Source organism: Semicossyphus pulcher, unplaced genomic scaffold (genome assembly GCF_022749685.1).
Source record: "Semicossyphus pulcher isolate SPU_LCO1_2020_fin unplaced genomic scaffold, fSemPul1.0.p SCAF_4, whole genome shotgun sequence".
NCBI classification, from domain to species: Eukaryota; Metazoa; Chordata; class Actinopteri; order Labriformes; family Labridae; genus Semicossyphus; species Semicossyphus pulcher.
In genome coordinates this window covers 20,716,262-20,734,845 of record NW_027211715.1, presented here as the reverse complement: position 1 = coordinate 20,734,845, position 18,584 = coordinate 20,716,262, and the positions used below count along the sequence as shown (strand labels likewise).

At 40.9% G+C, this 18,584-nt stretch overlaps 1 protein-coding gene across 2 annotated transcripts in view; it reads right to left on the bottom strand.

The window, feature by feature from the left end:
* negr1 (neuronal growth regulator 1) overlaps nucleotides 1-18,584 on the bottom strand; it is a 146,141-nt gene that overhangs the window by 104,752 nt on the left and 22,805 nt on the right. The window lies entirely within an intron of this gene.

Here is an 18,584-nt window from a genome sequence, read left to right as displayed (position 1 = left end):
GGAGAGTTGACGGCTAGATAAATTACAGAAACGCATTCAGAGATGATTTGATGATTTTTTTCATTATTAATTCTTATGATTTTGTCTCTGTTGATTTTCCTTTGGCACTGGCTTAAACCTTAAACCTTAATTTCTCTATGCAGGAAAAACCCTGCTTAAGCATGTACAGGACAAAATCAGCAAAGAGATAAGAGGTACGGCTTTGTCCACAGGGGGCGCCAAAATCAACACACACTGAAAGTTCCTCACAGGAGCTTTAAGCACAATGCTCCTGTGTCCAACACACAGCCAATGATGTGAACAACTTGTCAACAACTTGCTGGGATTTCATGAGAATTTCCTTGTAAAACAGCGTAGCCATAAAAAGTGTTCTTTGCAGTGTAGTTGATATTGATTTTTCTGTTTTGTCAACCAAAAGTGTCCTTTCAGAATCAGATGTTCCCTGTAGGAATGTGTGAAAAGCAGCTGTTAAAAAGTTTAAAAATAGATGCAGTCAGCTTGAATATACGTCAGTTACAAGGACTTCAATTTTGTTATGGCTTGAAAAATGATCCAAAGGGGGAAAAAAACCCTAATAGGTTTTCTTTAATATGGTCATGAAAACTGCTGACCACAGCTCGGTGTGAGAGGAAACAACAAACTTTTGACAGCTAACTTCCCAGGCTACATTTGGGATAAAGTCACAGTTTAACAAAGCTGTAGTGCCAGTTTGGATCTTTACTTAGATTCTTGACATTTTTCTTCATCGTGATGTTCTTTTTGCTTTTTTTTATCAGTTTGCTTATCACTCCTGAGTGTCTTTGCACTCCACCCAGAAGTTATTATTGTTATCTCACTGGCTTTGTAATCTCACACCCAGGAGTGGTATAGATGCCTGAATCTATACAGCTCCTCGCAAAGCTGCATGTCAAAACAGGCCAGTTTTATATTTGCACATTGTCTCAGGTGTTGTTGTTATTTGCTGCCTCTTGTTTTCTTTCCACTCCCGCTGTTCCGAACAGGAAGTACAGGGAAACTCATCACAAGTCTGGCATGAGTTTGACAATCCGGTGTAGTGGATTTAGGATGGTGTTAGGCCAAGCAATTCTGGCAGCGTGTGATATCGACCAGTTTGATGGAGTAAAGATTCAGTTATAAGAAAAACACAAAGGAAAGGGCCAAAACACATGTATACTGTATTCACATACAGGTGTGGTGATGACTGTCAAGTAAGTCCTCCTGAAGCACCAACAGATTCCCAGAATTCAGTTCTGTTAACTCGTTTTGTAAGCAACTACCGACACCACAGATTCGCCACTATTTGAATTTAAAAGACTCATTATTGTGCTTGTTTTCACAACATAGAGAGATGTGTCACCACAAAGATAATGAAGCTGGACTGTTTACCTGCTTGTCAGTTTTACAGATGAACATAAGCCAGAACAGATCCTGCTTAATGCCAGCAAAAAGACAGGATTTAAGTGATTATAATCCTTTGTTTTTTAAAGATATTTTAAGGAGAAGGCTTAGGAAGGGTTGCTTGTCTTAGAGTTCTGTTTTCCGTTTTACTTAGGAGGAAAATTAATTCTAGTTTATGCTTTCATTTTATAAATATACCATCAGAAAACGCATAAATATTCAAAACATCATGGTAAATCATGTAGCAAAACCTTGAGTATCACACAGCAAAGTCATGCTATTAGCGAGGGGCTTCTTCTCCCGCACGTCCCCCGTTCATCACCTTAATCAGGCATAGAAGCCAGAAGCTAAAATAACACCTGAGGTGGGCTCTCATCAAGCTCCTTCTCTATACCCACCAGGAGCCCACCGGGAAACAGACTTCCCACGGTTTACACAAAAATCAGCTCATTATTCCACAGACCTCCGAGCATCCACTTTGAAGCAGGTGTGACACGTAAAAACATGCACTAATTGATACTTTCATTTATCCCGGCTTCTGACGAATCAGTGCAGAGGAAGCAGCCTCATTACAAGCTGTTTTTTTTTTATATATTCTGGCTTACAAATAACAGAGTTCAATTCAAACCCTGGTGATGATTCACAATGCGCAAAAAAAAAAGAAAGTGATAAGCCGGTGTTTGAGCCCTTCACATGAATGGAGAATGATGACAAAGCATTCATTACAGTACGGCAGCTGGTAAGAGAAGACGATTGTAATCCGTTAAACCAAACTCTTTGATCGGATGCCATAATTAACGCTGGGGCGTCGTTCTGACCCAGATTCTTATTTGCTTTATGAGATTGTATTCTAGGTTTGTGAACTGTAAATATTCTTCCTGGCAATGACTCCACACATCTCGTCTTGCAAACATATTTCAATGTTTCACAGTCTAGTCGTTCACAGCAGTTTATTCTCCATATTTGGCAGAAGAAATAAATACACTTCTGGATGGGTCCCTGTGCGGTGTGAGATTTGTTATGTAACAGTTATGTAATAAACACACAGGAGGTTTCAACTTTAAATCATGCAGACCCTGTGGAAGATCAAGGTTTTTGTATATTCTTCTTGAATAACTTTTAAAAGCAAACATCAAATCAGAACTCCACCTCTACCTTTTGTCTCCTAAAAATACAATAGATAAGATATACCTTGGATTATTTACACTAAAAGCTGCTACCCCACTTAATCCAGGGTAAATTAGCAATAACTTCCCATGTAACAACCTTAAATCATTTTGTAGTAAACATGCTAGCAACCTGCTGCCTGTTTAAATCATAGACTATAAAAAGATGGACGACATGCCAGCTCCCTAAAAGTGAAGCCAAAACATCTCTCTCGCCCCCTGCTGACTGGCTGCAGTATAGCTCATAAAGCCCGCCTCCTCCATGTTAACAGATGGGACATGAGTCAAACTATAAATATCAAAATACAGGACAAATTTTCTCAAACATGGTTTCTGTCATTATAGTTATTATCATGCTGATTTACGTCCAAGTGTTCATTTTTCTCACAACTTCAGTTTTAATTAGTTATCTGATGCTGTAAAAAGGATGATTGACAGCTCAGTTGACAAATACGGCTCCTGCAGCCGATCTGTTCCGGATTAGCAGAGTAGAGGAGGAACGGCGACAGGAGACGGAACTAAAACAATCACTACAGTCACTGAAGTTTCCATATCTGTGAACGTCTGCTTCAGACCAACACAAAGAAGCTGTTCTGCTGTTAAACACGCCGACGTGCGGGATCTTTGCCGTTTCTTAAGTGTGTGTTTTGAAGTGGCTACGGCCAAATTCAAAGCACAGCTTCTGCCAAAGAAATAGTACTTGAGATAGCCTAAGCCAAAACTTTCCATAATTTAGAGGAGAGGGAGAATTTCATTTTGTTAATAAGGAGGCAACAAGGTGGCTTGTTAAAATGTCTGGTGAAGAGCTGAAAAATCCACTTCCAATCGCAGCTTGTCTGACGCATGATCATCTGTGATGTTAGAAAAAAAGCATCACTTGACAATCTATCAAAACAGTCAGCCCTGTATCATGTCTCTCCTCGACATGTTGAACGACACTTGATCACTGAAGTATGAATTAAGATTCAGCCACTGAGCAGACCACCTGGAACATTTCACTTTGTCTTACACTAAGTCACAAAATTGGAGCAGAGTATCATTGTAGTGGAACATCTGCTTAAAGACAATGCTTTTGTGTTTCTGTTAATAGCGGCACCCACTAAGCAGGCTTGACTGCAATAAGTGTTTTGAAGAGTATAATGAGAGGGTGCGATACGGCCATAAAAATGTATGAGGAAAAGCTTTTAATCGTGAAGGCAGGGGCAGATGTTTCATTTCAGTTTAGCCGTTTCACACATAAAGAGAGAGATGCTGGGATCAGTGCACGCTCTACAACCCTCACAACGACTCAGTGCCCTCAGCAGAGCTCAACTGTCCAATGAATCCTCAAATGAGAAAATGCATTTCACACTGCCTGACTGGATGTTGAAGCACGAGTGAAAGGAGGTCGGGTGTGATCAGGGTGTGAAAATCGGAGCCCCTTACTATTGTCAAGTTCTTTCTTCTTAAATGGCTTAGGTCTTTTGCTATATTCGTTACATTACAGAATAAAAGGACTGATGGGGGAGGTTGTTTCATGTTCAAAAGGTCACATGTAACACGATATACATTCTCTATCAGTTACTCTCCTATTGAATTGATTCATCAATGGCCCTTAACAACTTCTCAAAACCGTAGATGTTTAGATCAAATGCCTGAACATCAGAGAATACGAACAAAAACACTGGTAAATCAATTCTGTACATCAATCAATAAATGTACTAAAAGCTTAAGATATTAGCTGTAAGATATTTACTGATACAAACATGAAACAAACTACTTAATGTACATTTCAAACCCATAATATGATAAAGAAAAATGTAACCTCGTTACACTAAAATATACATTAAAGGCCTGATATTTTTGGCGTAGCAGCAACCAGCAGATGGAGAGCTCCAGCAGACTGGTGTTTTCCTGACCTTGAAATTTGCATTGCCCATTTTAGTAGTATTTTGGTGCCCAACACAGAGTGCACCGTGCACAGGTGGGAGGAGAGGCACGAACAGGAGGGAGTTTCATTCAAAGAATTATTGGTATTCTGTGAGAAAATGTGTCTTGAAAGCACTGAGAATAAACGTCTCAGAACCTTGTCTGTTTCCGTGCGTCATCTTCATTCTACTGCCACTTTGGGGATTTTAACAAAAGAGCAAACGTAATACAGAATAGGCTGAAATAGTCAGGACAAGTGTGCTGCTTTATCTGCAGTCTTTGATTTAATAAGGGCTGCAATGGAGCACAGTGCCATAACGCACAGCCATCCACTGTGTTTACCTTGTTAAATAACATACATGATGAATGATATGAGGCCGCAATAAAACAACACGCACCTCTACAAATATCGTCGTCCGATATTGCTCAGTATAGTGCCTTTTTATGTGGGATACGCTGGGTTACTGGAGATCATTAATCCTGTGTGTCAGAGCCCAAGTTTCAAACTTTAAAAAAAAGTTTCATGTTTTATTCATGAAATGCATTAAGAAGCAAACCCCAGCTACGCCATATTTTTAGATATGATTTACATATATACATATAAACAGCTTCACCAAACTTTGTTTTTTATTATTTATTACTATCATCATTTTACAAACTAAGTGTTAAAAAAAACTCGACTTGTTGTCCTGTATGATCAAGTTCAGATCTGTGCCCGGCTGGGAGCTTATTAATCACCACAATGTGTGTCATCACACAAGTCTTTAGAATAAACATGAAATAAATATGTGAACAGTTGTAAAATTCACAGAGCAACTAAATGGGTCAGCTGTGGCTCAGAGGTAGAGTGGATCACCCTCCTATAAGAAGGTTGGTGGTTTGATCCCCAGCTCCTTCTGTCTTTATGGTGAAGCAACTAAATTCATCAGCTGTGGCTCAGAGGTAGAGTGGATCACCCTTCTATCAGAAGGTTGGTGGTTTGATCCCCAGCTCCTTCTGTCTTTAGGGTGAAGCAACTTAATTCATCAGCTGTGGCTAAGAGTTAGAGTGGGTCGCCCTCCAATCGGAAGGTTGTGGTTTGATCCCCAGCTCCTCCTATCTTTTTGTCCAAGCAACTAAATGGGGCAGCTGAGGCTTTGAAGTAGAGTGGGTCGCCCTCCAATCGGAAGGTCGGTGGTTCGATCCCCAGCTCCTCCTATCTTTACGTTGAAGCAACTTAATGTAGCGGCTGTGGCTAAGAGATAAAGTGGATCACCCCCTAGTTGGAAGGTCGGAGGTTTAACCCCCAGCTCTTCCTGTCTACATGTTGAAGCAACTAAATGGGGCGGCTGTGGCTCAGAGGTAGAGGGGTCACTCTCCAATCGGAGGGTTGATGGTTCAATACCCAGCTCCTCCTATCTTTATGTCAAAGACACTAAATGGGGCAGCTGTGGCTCAGAGGTAGAGGGGGTCGCCCTCCAATCGGAAGGTCAATGGTTTAATACCCAGCTCCTCCCTTCTAACTGTCGAAGTATCCTTGGGCATTAAATAATTTGTGGAAAGACGACATGACTGACAGATTAAAATGTACATGATTCTGGTCACTGGCAACTTTTTATTAATTATTAATCCCAAATTTTGAAATGATTTAACAGTTTATCGCCACAATCTCCCACTAGTGTTCAATGCATCCATAAAATGTTTGTGTTGGTGTTCCCTTTCACTTAAGCACAGTCCCTTAGCATTGCCCGAGGTTTGGTATTTTAGGGGTGAGAAGTTTGGGCTGTTGCAGAGAATGAGGGAGAATGAGGACATACTGAAGTGCTGTGCAACCAAGGTACAGAGCAGCAGGCTCTTAATCCCTAAAATAATCCTGTCGACTGCGGCCAGTGGGACACATCTGAAGCCTGCCAGCTATAATCCACACAGACCCAACGCTGAAACCAACACCTAACATCACAGACACAGAGAGCAGTATAAAAACGGTCTCATAGCTGTTACCAACCACAAAATCTCACTTTGAAGTTGAACTGCTCTGAATTCTTTTTTTCATTATGGCATCATTTTCTCTGATCTGACGCTGATATGAACCCTTTGACTGAGGGACTCCTGACTACATATAAAATCAATGCTCTCACTCTGTTGTTACCACTGCAGTTATTGCAACAGACCCTGTCAGCATCACCTTGTCCCCTCCAGCTTTGGGTCCCCTTAAGGTGCACCTGCACTCGTTCCTGCCAGTGCATACAAATGAAGTGACCCGTGTTTGAACGGCTTTGGTTGAATGGTTTTGTCTTGTTTCACATGCATGAAAGCAGCTGAGGAGAAGTTTTCCACAATATTTAAGTGGGAAAAAGTCGTCTCTCATGTGTGAACAATAGTGGAAGGTTAAGTATTGCGCTGCACTTTCTTTTCCCTTGTTTTCACCCGACACAAGGGCAAGATTTTACACGCCGTTTATTTCAATTTGGGCATAAGTCAACAGCACTCCTTCCATTTGAACTAATTCATGTACAGAAAATCGTTCAAAGCTCCACACAAGTAATCTGCGGATTAATTCACATTATTGATTCTTGTTTTTTTTTGAAGAATTGACATTGACTGAATGAGTGCATAGAAATGAACGGTTTACAAATAAAAAAAAAAGTCAAGAGCTGGAATTCTGAGAGGATAAAGAGTAGCCTTTTGCAGAGGCATAATGGGCGAGCATTTTTCCACCCCAGACATTTCCTCCTTATAAATATGTGAATGAGCTGTGTGTAATACATTCACATCAAAACTGAGGCCAGTGCACACCCCGATGCTGTTAAATGTCACATTCAAAACCCAGTGAGACGAAGCAAGATCAAACATTTAAGCAGTCCAGTGCGCCATTATCTGTTAAACAAATAGTGTATTGTGTGGGAATCCATTTCCTTAGGCGAACTCTGCAGTTATTCAATATCACTGTCAGACAGCACTTTACTGGACCACAACGTCAGTCCTATTGAATCACAGCCGCTATATGAAGATATACATATAGCGATTATCATTACTACACACTGAGTACCTTTATGTATTTTTCTTACATTCAGCCGTTTTAGATACGATCCAAACAAAGGCCAGGACCACTGCCTGAGCTGATTTACTGCTAAACACCTCTCATTCGAACTTCCAGCAGCAATGACTCACGGTGATAAACGCTTAGGAGATGAATGAGTCTGCATTTCTTCCATGAAACTGAAGCATGCTGCAGGCCTAAGACACACTTTAAATCACTTCGGTTATTATTTTAGTTCGCTCGGGGCTTCCCGCAGTGCAAAGAATGCACAATTTACCGTCTTTGATGGCATAAGCATTTTTTAATTTCAGAAAAGCACTTTAAATGGTTTCAGAAGTAATGTGAGCTACAGTATCTCTGCTCTGAAGTGAGAGTGAGCTTTGTGATGCGATCCACTGTGCACTCAATATGTAAGAAGAGCTCGGAGGAAGTATTGATGGCCTTCGACATTGTCTTTTCGCATCATCCTTCTTGCGTTAATAGTATCAGACTTCCATCCAGTAGAGAGCCAAAAACTAGCTTAAAGTGTGGCAAACAAGGAGAGCTGTTATTGAAAATAAACAGGCCTTTACCGCAGCGATTAACAGGACTTTAACCTTGTGTTTTACTTTTAACACAGCCTTAAGGACTCCTGTTGGGGAGCTATAACCTGTATGTATAACTAATAGGAGAGGAGGCTATAGAATGGATAACTAAAACTCACACTGCTCGGTCCCCTTAGGTACCTGTCAGCTGATTCAAATTAGTTGTGGATGCAGAGACCACCTACAATCCCAAATCAAATTACCCTGTCCTTCAAAACTGATGTTTCCACACCGCACAGAGCCACCTCCCTGTGGTTCCGGCATGAGGAGGGACTGACAATTTAGCAAACACTTTCCAAAGAAGTTACAAAAAATGTCAGACAAAGAGAGGAGGCACATTTGGGTCAGCCTTGAAACTCAACCGCTGTCCCCAAAAAACAAAGACAGGCATTCACAGCCGCAAGTTTTTACAATTTCATATTAATGCACCAATTGTGAGCTTTTTAATGACTGACTGGCATTTGACATTCAGCATGAATACATGCCTGTGTAATTCCTCCCCTATGGAACGAAGGAAGGGGAGATAATACGCAATAGCTGGGGAGGACAGTGGAATATAAATAAGGCAGATAACTGCATTTCTGCTGTGTATTAAAAAGACACGGAAATCAAAGACAGCTGAGCAGTGGGCGGTTGACAAACCCCAGACAAGCACATGTGGAGTTCAGGGTGCTGTAAAATTGCCCAGGCCCTGGGAGCCTTTTAATTATACTTCATTTAATTTCAGATACGCTGTAATAAGTGGGAAGAAAACAGTACACCAGATAGCGTCTCTCTCCTTCATTACTGGGGCTATTCATCTTAGACTTACATTTAACACTAAATCATTTCAAATACCAGTTTTTATTACATCTTTTTTATTACATCTTTTTCAATATAGGCTACCTATAGATACCGAAATTTCTCAAATAGTGGGAGGGGCCTTTATTTACCTCAGCTGCAGAGGGCAGCTTATATTAGAGACAGGCCGTTAGTTCTAATTCCCTCTGTACATGTGGTCATATTTTAGTATGAAGCCTCATTTTTCTATGACCCACTGTTTTTTTCTAGTACCTGATTTTTTTCAATGTTAAAGCTCTAAGCTAGATCTAAAATTCAACTGGAGATAAATTCCCTGATGCTGTGTCACGAAAGCCGTTCAGCATTCAGATTTCCCGACTTCCCCGAATGCATCAGATCGATCCGACCTCTGTTTAACAAACGAGCATTTTAAAGGTTGTTTTATTCTCCTCTCGAGGACAGACCTGACAAAGCCTGCATATTTAGTTTTTACTAATCTGAGATGAGAAAGAAAATCAGTTTCTTTTTCTGTTAACAATGCAGCACGTGGAACAGAAAGTCTTGACGTCGCTCATTGCCGCTCCGGTTAATCTGCACTAAACCAGTACACTAACATTTAGATGAGTATCCACAACAACAAAGTGTTGATTTGTTAAAAGTAGCAAGATTGTGTGATTATTGGCTCATATTTGTAAATAAAAAGACAATAAAGATAATTAAAAAATATATAAATATTTTGATTTGACTTTTTTTGTTTGTATTGTTTTTCCCGACTTTTATTTGTTCGTGCTTATTTGGCCCCCGGCGGCTATTCACAGAGAGCTGGCTTTTATCTGACTACCAACTGTTAATTAGAGAACTTATGGTACCTATATACCAATATGTCAATGCCGCACTCATTTCGTAATACCCAATGCAAGGGCCTTCATCAGTTGGACATAGGCTCAATCATCATTGTTCCAATTAATTTAGTGTTAAATAGTGAATTAATATTTACTTGAAAATCTCTGTCACACTCACACTACAATAAGGAAAACTGGCTGTATCCACTGGCCACGAAACGGTTAAAAAGGTGGACAAAAATTAAACTGAGACAGATATGAATCCGCTAACTCAAGACAAAAGTCGACACATAGGAAGGAGTAGGCCCTTAAACCTCTGTTTAAACCAAGTCTATTTAAAACAGAAGGCATATGGCAAGAGGCGACATCACCAGGTATCAATGCAGCCAGAAGGAGGAGACCACATGACCACCAACAGTAGCGTAACAATCAGGGGTGAGAGAGTCAACTTGTCGGATTACAGAGGCCGCCTGGTCGCGTTGATTGAACGTGACTGATGGCGATTATCTGAGGGCCGATATAAAACAGCTGGCCGCATGCTCTGCGACAAAATGTGTCAGTACTTTGCCACTGTGTCATTACAACCAGTGGAAGGTAAATGGCTAATAAACCCAGGCCACTGGGAAAACCAAAAAGTAAACTGCACTGTTTTTGCAGTCCTGTTAGAAGCTATAATGTCAAAGGATATATCCATAAATATTCAGTCCAACAAAACGTCTGCATCCCGAATGTGTTTTGTAAATGTTTGGGAGGATTTACAACTTTCACACAATTCTTCAGAGGTTTGCCGTTTTGCTGCGTCGTACTCGTTCTACTGACATTTTCGAGCATGGAGCGCATTTTTTAGCATCTGCTTTCCCAAATCTAGCCACCCGTTCAGAGGTAGCCTATCTGCTCTGCGTACTTCTGTTACCGTTTCTGAGCTGGCAGGGACTACCCCGAACAGCTCAGCAGGGACATCTGCCTTCCACAGCCATCTGTGCCCAGGTCCTCCTAATCCCCCTCTCCCTGTCAGCCCTCCTCTCCCTCCTTTCGCAGTCTTGTCTCCCTGCAGCTTGTACTTTCACTGCTTCAAACACATACATGCACATGTGTGGTGTATACACACACCACAGACACAGTGGAAAGGCTCATTATAGTCCTCAATCTACGATGACAGTTGAAGCATTTCATATTAGTCAGAGATGACAGCGGTACTTCATAACACAAAAAGTGGGTCAACATGCACTGGCTTTTTGAGACTGTGATATTTTATTGAAGTGAGAATAAAATGTGGTCTAGGTTATCTCTCAGAAAATTAACCCAGTGAGTGACAAAAAGAGCACAAAAGATTCTGCAAATAAAAGAAATGTTTCTTATTAATGTCGCTCTTTGAAATGCATTTTTATTTAAATGGACTGATCCTTATTCCGGTCCGCTCCTCTACCTCATTTGTTGTGCTTTGAAGTGTGCGTGTGAGGTGATTCCTTTCATCAGTATGTGCCTGGTAGGGTATTCAGCTGCCAAACAGTTTACCCACACCACTCACCGCCCAAGTGACAGGTCAGGCTTGGCGGTGCGCCAGGGAGAACGCGCAGGAAGTGGAGTCAGAGGGAGAGGTCAGGGCGGGATGTGGGGTAGAGTCGCTCAGCGGCTGTTTGCCTGGGACTGCTGGGGTTTACAGATGAGTTTACAGTGCTCAATAACAGAGCTTCAACTACAAGCCCAACCAGACAAACCCCAAACAAGCCTGTTTATGTAATGTCTAGACTCTGTGAGTACTCTTCAGATGAGGCTTTGGTGGCTGTGTTTTTATATATAGGGGGGCATGAGGAGCCTTCCTAACTGACAGGTAGTTTACCTCAAACTTTAAAAAAACCTTTGAACTCAAAAGGAACTTTACTGCAGATGAAACAGCATTAGAAATAAAATGTGAGTATTTAAAGGGTTTTCTTAACCATGAAGCCAAAAAACTGGCTGTGGAAAATAGTTGGCATATTTCTGTTTAAATTCGTCTTAAACAAAAACCCTACTAGTTAGAGCGTTGACGCACATTTCAATCATTACATTACATGATATGATATGGAGGTGCAAAACGTGTTTGGGGCGCTGTTTAGCTCAGTCGGTAGAGCAGGCGCCCCATGTACAGAGGCTACAGTCCTCGTCGCACTGATCGCAGGTTCGACTCCCGGTCTGCCGATCGTTTGTGCATGTCATCCCCCACTCTCTACTCCCAACATTTCCTGTCTATCTTCAGCTGTCCTATAAAAAAACATAAAGCCAAAAGGCCAAAAAAATAATCTTAAAAAAAACAAAAAAAACAACAAAAAAATGTATATGTTTTTCATCAAAGGCAAAGATTTACGGGCATTTAGAGATGACTCATGGACTATTACTATCAGGGATGGGCATTTCCAGTAATCTCAATATTCGAGTAATCTAATTACTTTATGAACGAGTAATTGAGTATTTGCTAATTATATGTTTTTTTACCGTTAAAAAAAAGATGTCGGACACAGACCTCCCGGCCCGGAAATAGTAGGCTTTATGCCTGTAAGAGAATATTACTATCTAACACGTTTACATCAATGTAAATAAATAGCCAACAATCAAAAGCAAGTGCAATTCCAAATGCATTTATTAAACTACCTTAACAGGCCCTTCAATAAACGTTACTGTAACAGTCCGTCGTCAAACGTCACAGCGGTAGCGGACTGTTCTGTGTTTTTTAACACGTAACTCTAAATCAACAGCCTAGTCATACATTCCAAGTCAAAATAAATATTAATTTAACTTAATTTACGGCACTTTTAGCCTGCAGTTTCCCTTGAAAAGTAAAAGAAATAACATCACGCAATGATGAAAAATAGGCTCCCTGAGGAAACTAATGCTTTCCTCATACGATTTTTCCGCTCTCATAGCTGTTGTCCGGCGCATGTGGTTTAGCATCAAACTAGTATTTCTATGATACAAGTTTAACACCACATATCTTGCACAGCACGTTATCGTCATCTTTTTTGTCAAAGTACTTCCAGACATCACTTTTCCCGGTCACGGCTGACGTGGTGCATGTAAACGAACTGAATTAAACTACTTTAGCTGAAAACAACACATGCACAGGCGCACGAGTAGTGAAACGTTACTTGAATAATGACGTCAACAACGAGTACTCAAGTACTCGAATATTCGTCCCCATCCCTAATTCCTATTGCAGCCTTCAAAGGGTTAAAATCTCAACACTTATTGTCTGCCAGAGAAGAACAGTAAAGTTAAAGTACTCCAGGCCAGCCATGTGATGGTAACTAGTAGTTAAGTGTAATTTCTGTAGCTGTCTGTTTCCAAAGCGAAGCACAAAGATATTAAAACGGGCAAAGCATCAACAGCTCCACAAGTTCTACTCTCCACATTTCTGGCATTCTTACTTTCTCCATTGTCCGTGTTCACAGCTGAGCTGCACCGATCGCAATGAAAGAAATTCAGAAGAGGAGGAATGTGAATGAAACACACATCGTGTTTTTTAGAGGACAGGACAGGTGCGTGTCAGTTATCCAAATCTCCTTTCAGCTTCTCTCCACATTTTTTATTCAACTGCTTCCTCGTGCACAGACTGATCAGCTGATGAGGCCATCTCTCTGTTACCTTTATCTAATACGGTAGAATCTGAACATGTGTATTGATCCCTTGTTCCAACAGATACTTAGGTTTTATTATTATTTTCTCACTAAGACACCTGTTTCTCAGCTAACCTTTAGAAAGGATTTGAGGGGTTTTGTGTCTCGTTCTTAAAATTCTCTTTTTATTATAAACAAAGGACAAAGGAAATCCAAAAAGTTATAGAGCGGTCTGTTTTGTTTTTTCATACACAGGTGTTAAAAATGTTTTCGTCCTTCACCATCATCAAAATGGTACAAAGAATAATGGGATAGACATTATATTTATAAGCACTGACTCAATGAGCTACCAAGACTCTCCATAGGCATACACTGTTCTAAAGCTTGAAATCCCACATTTTCCTAAATGGTCAGCAACACTCCCTCCTTACTTAGAAGGCTGTGTCTGTAATTATTCCCTCGATCACTATCTCAGTACTCCTAAAACAACAGAGACTCAACAGTTTACTTACTAGTGAGCAGTTAATTGAGATTTCAGAGATACAGCTACACAACAGTAACCCCACCTCTATGAAATGCAAACCATTGCATTGTGGGATTGTACATGCCAAGGACGGTACCTTTTTCATTCCATCAAGGGCACTAGTGGAGAAATTTACATTTCTCAGAGTTTGGATTCTCAAAGAAAATAGCAGAGGGTTAAGTATAGACTATAGAGCACAATATAGAAAATAAGGAGTGATACAGGTCACAGCCACCATCACAGAGAAGTTAATATGAATACTGATGTGCCCGTTCTGCACAATTTACGTCACAGTAGATCATAGTGTGTGTGTGCAGTTCTCTGGAAAGCACAACAACGGCACTTCATGCAGACGCTGTCGCAGTCACGGAGCCAGCACTGGCATCTTTACAGGCAATAACAGCTGAGGAGAAACAGTGGCTAAGCCTTTTTAACACACAGGCAAACATTTGCCATCATTTCAATGGCAAACAGCCTTCCTCTGGCAACAGGCCTAACTGATGGCCCGAAACATTTCAGAGTTCAAAATCGCAGGGAAGGAAGGAAATGCTTTCTTTTTTGTTGGAATACAAACAAAAGTGTGGCCATATTTTGTCAATATTTGATTGGATTGACAAAAAAAACCCTTTTAGGTTTCATTAAGTTTTGATGATGGAAGTCAAATGTAAATATCTATTTAGATATTAATGCCAGTGCTCTATGATAGGTGAAAAAACCTTGATGATTTATTCTGTTATGATCTGCAACCTGGATATGAATCTCATTCAGCAACAGTCACCGCTTTGATTACAAAAAGATGTGTTATATTGACATCAGTTGCTCGCTACATCCCTTGTTGACAAAGCTATTATAACCCGCAGGTTGATAGAAAGCAGATATTGGTGTGCCTATCGGAGCACATGTCAGATGATGTCAGTTCTCTTTTGTATGCACATGACATGGAAAATGCCAAGCTTTAAATCCCCCCGTCATAAACAATGACAATAACAAGGGGGTGTTTGTTATTGCTTTCCTGCAGGGCTTTATCCACCCTTTTTGATGTGCTCTGTCCATGGCACAAATGGACAATCCTTCATTGTCAGAGGACGTTGGAACCCCTGCTCAGTCCGATAGGTGCGACCACATTCATCATCCTGACAAAGGGAAATAAGCAATTGCCACAGCACTTAACTGCTTTCACTCATCTGCAAATATTGGAATAAATACATTGAGCAGAGGAGAGGCCCCTCTGGGCTTAGTCATATTTTACATGCCCTATTTGTGCTAACGTGCTCGCTTCAGGGACGAGCCGCTTTCTATCTGTCTCGTGGTCTTGCTCTAAACTGGGAGAGGGGGCTGCAGTAGTACTGCATGTGTGTACGGGTGAAAGAACTGGGTTGTTGAACAGTTTCAGCACCCTGCTTTTACTGTGAGGCATTAAGAAACACTTCATCCAGAACCTCAAGACATAACAGAGTTATGGAGCATAGAGGTGTTTAAGGGAACGCCTGAAGCCGAGTACAGGTCTGTTCTTTTTTAATTTCAGCACATTTCACTGTCGTGCTTTCCTTTATATTATATAAAAGCAGCGCTGTGAATCCTGAACCAAATTTTCAGCATTCATATTTTTCTTTGTGTATGTATATGCATGCATGTTAACCTGTTTGTATGGGAGGAGGCAGCAGCAGGTTGGATGAATAAAGAAATTCAATGAATGCTGCTCTGCTTAAAATGCAGAGCCTGTTTGTTGGCAGGGACCAAAAAGTCCTTGGTTAAGCTAATCGCCAGCCCATTTGGCAAGGATTATGCTCAGCTTAGGGTTCGTCCCACGAACAGGGTCTCTGATTCATAACAGTGATTTGAGTAAGTAATTTTATTGATAGAGCAAATACTCCATTCTGAGATTGCCTTAATCACTGTAAGGCTTCCATAGGAGTACATCAGCCAGAGGAAAATACTATTACAGGAATTAAAGATATCAATATGCCACCAGAGTGTGTGTGTGTGTGGGTTCTAGCCGGGTTGACGTAAGGACACAGTGAAAGCAAGAGTCACAGTGGAGCCAGCAAACCAAGAGTCTAAACATTACATCCTGATGACAACCAACAGGGGGCACAACATGGGTTGGAGAGGTACTTATTTACCTCACTCCACCGAGGCTCAGAGCCGGTTCCCCTTAACTCACTGAAGTGCTGGTCAGCAGGGTGAAAAACAATCCAATTCCTCCAGGAGTGTCAACACCGGTATACAGTTTTTAAAGAGTCGGTCAAACAATCCAAAGCTGGGGTCGAGCGTGCGAGGTAAGCCGAAGCAAACAATTTGAGATAAATGATAAACAGAGAACAGTTTTTTAAGTTGTCTGCTTCCTCGTTGAGTTTTTCACCCTGTTCATTTTCCAACTCAATTAACTTTAAAGAGTAGTGGTGGGCGACCGTGTGGACCAAGAGTCTGCAGGTTTTAGTGTGAACGAGGCAATTGTTCTGGTTACTTCCTCCACATGTTCAGTGTAATCACTGGGGCCTCTTGGTAAGAGCGCTTAGAGGGGAACCAAGCTTACATTTGGTTCCCTTACATGTACCCATGGTCAGTCCATCAAATCAATGTGACACAGATGTGCAGTATGTACCATGTGTTTGCCTTTGGGTGTTCATTTGCACATTAAAAAAATAAATGTCTTCTGGTGCACCAAATTGAGCCAGTGACGCCGCCAGGTAACAATTACAGTTAGGCTGCGTTATAAATTGCAATTTCATCGTTATCACAATACGAGCATTCGCAATTAACACATCGCAAAAGTCTGAATTTATTGCAATGAATACATCAAATTAATAAATGTAAACAAGCCATGTTTTCTCACCAAGCATGTAAAATTGTACCTTTTGGATGGAGCTCTGGGTATAATGGCCTCTCACAACATTTTGATTTTTTCAGACCTGGCCACGCCCAGGTAGGATCACCTCACCTGCCCATTCCCCCACTCACTTGTTCCCCATTGCCTGATTAGCTTCCAGTACATTTGACCAGACCAGTTCAACCAGTTGTTGTTCTGTTTCCTGAACTAGTGTTTGACTTCCCAGTGAGCACCAACCGGGATTTCAACGTTGAAATTTGGTTGAAAATAGGGTGAAATCAGTTCTGAACGTCTAAGACCTAATTTCACCCCGTTTTCAACAGGCTAAAATATGGTTACGACATCAACATGTCAGAAACACATTTTTGTTTCATCATTTTGTAATTTCTTTTCATTTTAGCAATGAAAGGATGACAAAAGTGATGATTGCAGTGGCATTTCTCCAAAATAATTTTGCAGTGGTTGGTGAGATCAACCGCAATCAATTCCAACGCATTTTATTTTTCAAACAAAAACACAGCACTTTATGGGCTGTGTGATGTTAACAAGAAGGTTCAGAGACATCATAAAGGGAGCCGTTTTGAACATTCTCCACAGAAGAAAAAAAAAAGAAGACTGCGCATGCCAAGATACTGAGGCTGTGCAGCTCTGACTGTGAAGGCAGAACGACCCTTGGATGCTGCTGACATAGTTCATTAACACCTGATGGACACGAGTTTCACACGGGTTGAGCGCTCGGCTTGAATGCAGTTATCGTGGGATCAGATCCGGGTCAACCCATTTTGTAAAAAAACTTTTCGTTGACTGTGACGCATTGCTCACTTATATAATCATTTTAGCCGCTATGAGACTTGAAAAGGTCCGTTAATAAGTGTGTGAATGTGTGATGACTCTTGTGACAGAAGCAGGTGAAATCTGGTCCAAACATAAACGTTTAATCACCAGCTTCAAATATTCGGTGAAAAAGCTTTAACTTTTGAACCAGTTTTCAATGCCTTTTTTTTAACGGGGGCCATCGTCAGCTAATTTTATTGGATTTTGCCTCAGCCTGATCCCTTGGACTTTGTTTGCCTGCCTGGATTTGTATCCTTGTTGATTCAAACTACTGAGCCCTGTGCTTGGGTTTCTTTTCCTCTGAACTGTGACAATCAAGCATTAATCTATACTGACTGTAAGTTAAAAACGTGTTTTTTTCATTCAGTGCAACACTTTCCTACAAAGTCAACAAGAAAACCCAAATGCTACATTAAGTCTGGCTTTTCTATCTCAGAAAGCTGGTAAACCTTTTCATTGCAGGTGGATGTCCACAGAAACATCCTGTTCTATATATACACCAGACCTCCATATTCAACGTAACCAGATCTGCATATGACAATACCCTGCCTCTGTCTGAATGATGATACATACAGAAAAACCAAATGAGCTTGCTGATGAGCTTTTATGCTGTAAATTTCTTAATGTTGGTGCACTGCCATTTGTTCCACTTGCACTTTTTATCCAGACTCGCTCATGCACTCTGCGGCTGCCCTGACGCTGCACTTTCTCTAAACAAAACAGCACATAGTCTGATAGGATTCTAATGGAATAAATTATAGGGAAAAGTTAAGAAATTAATTATGTGGTAACAGCTAGGAGCCTCGACTCTGTTGCTTCGTCTGTGGAGGAAGTAACTGGTGTGAGGCTGCAATTAAAATGACTTTGAGACACGTTGCTAATGTTGACAATTGATTGGCGACCGAAAAAGAAATCTCCAAGGAAAAGCAAAGTTATACAATTTCACTCTAAATGACATAATTACATTTGGAATGAGGGCACGGACTTTTCCCAAAAGCCCCATTGTCATTTTTGTGACAGTTGCTTGTTACTGAGTGACCTTGTTAAGCGTAATTAGTTGGAGCTAAATGAGAGTGCTATTGTGTTGAACAAGAAATTGCTCTTATTGTC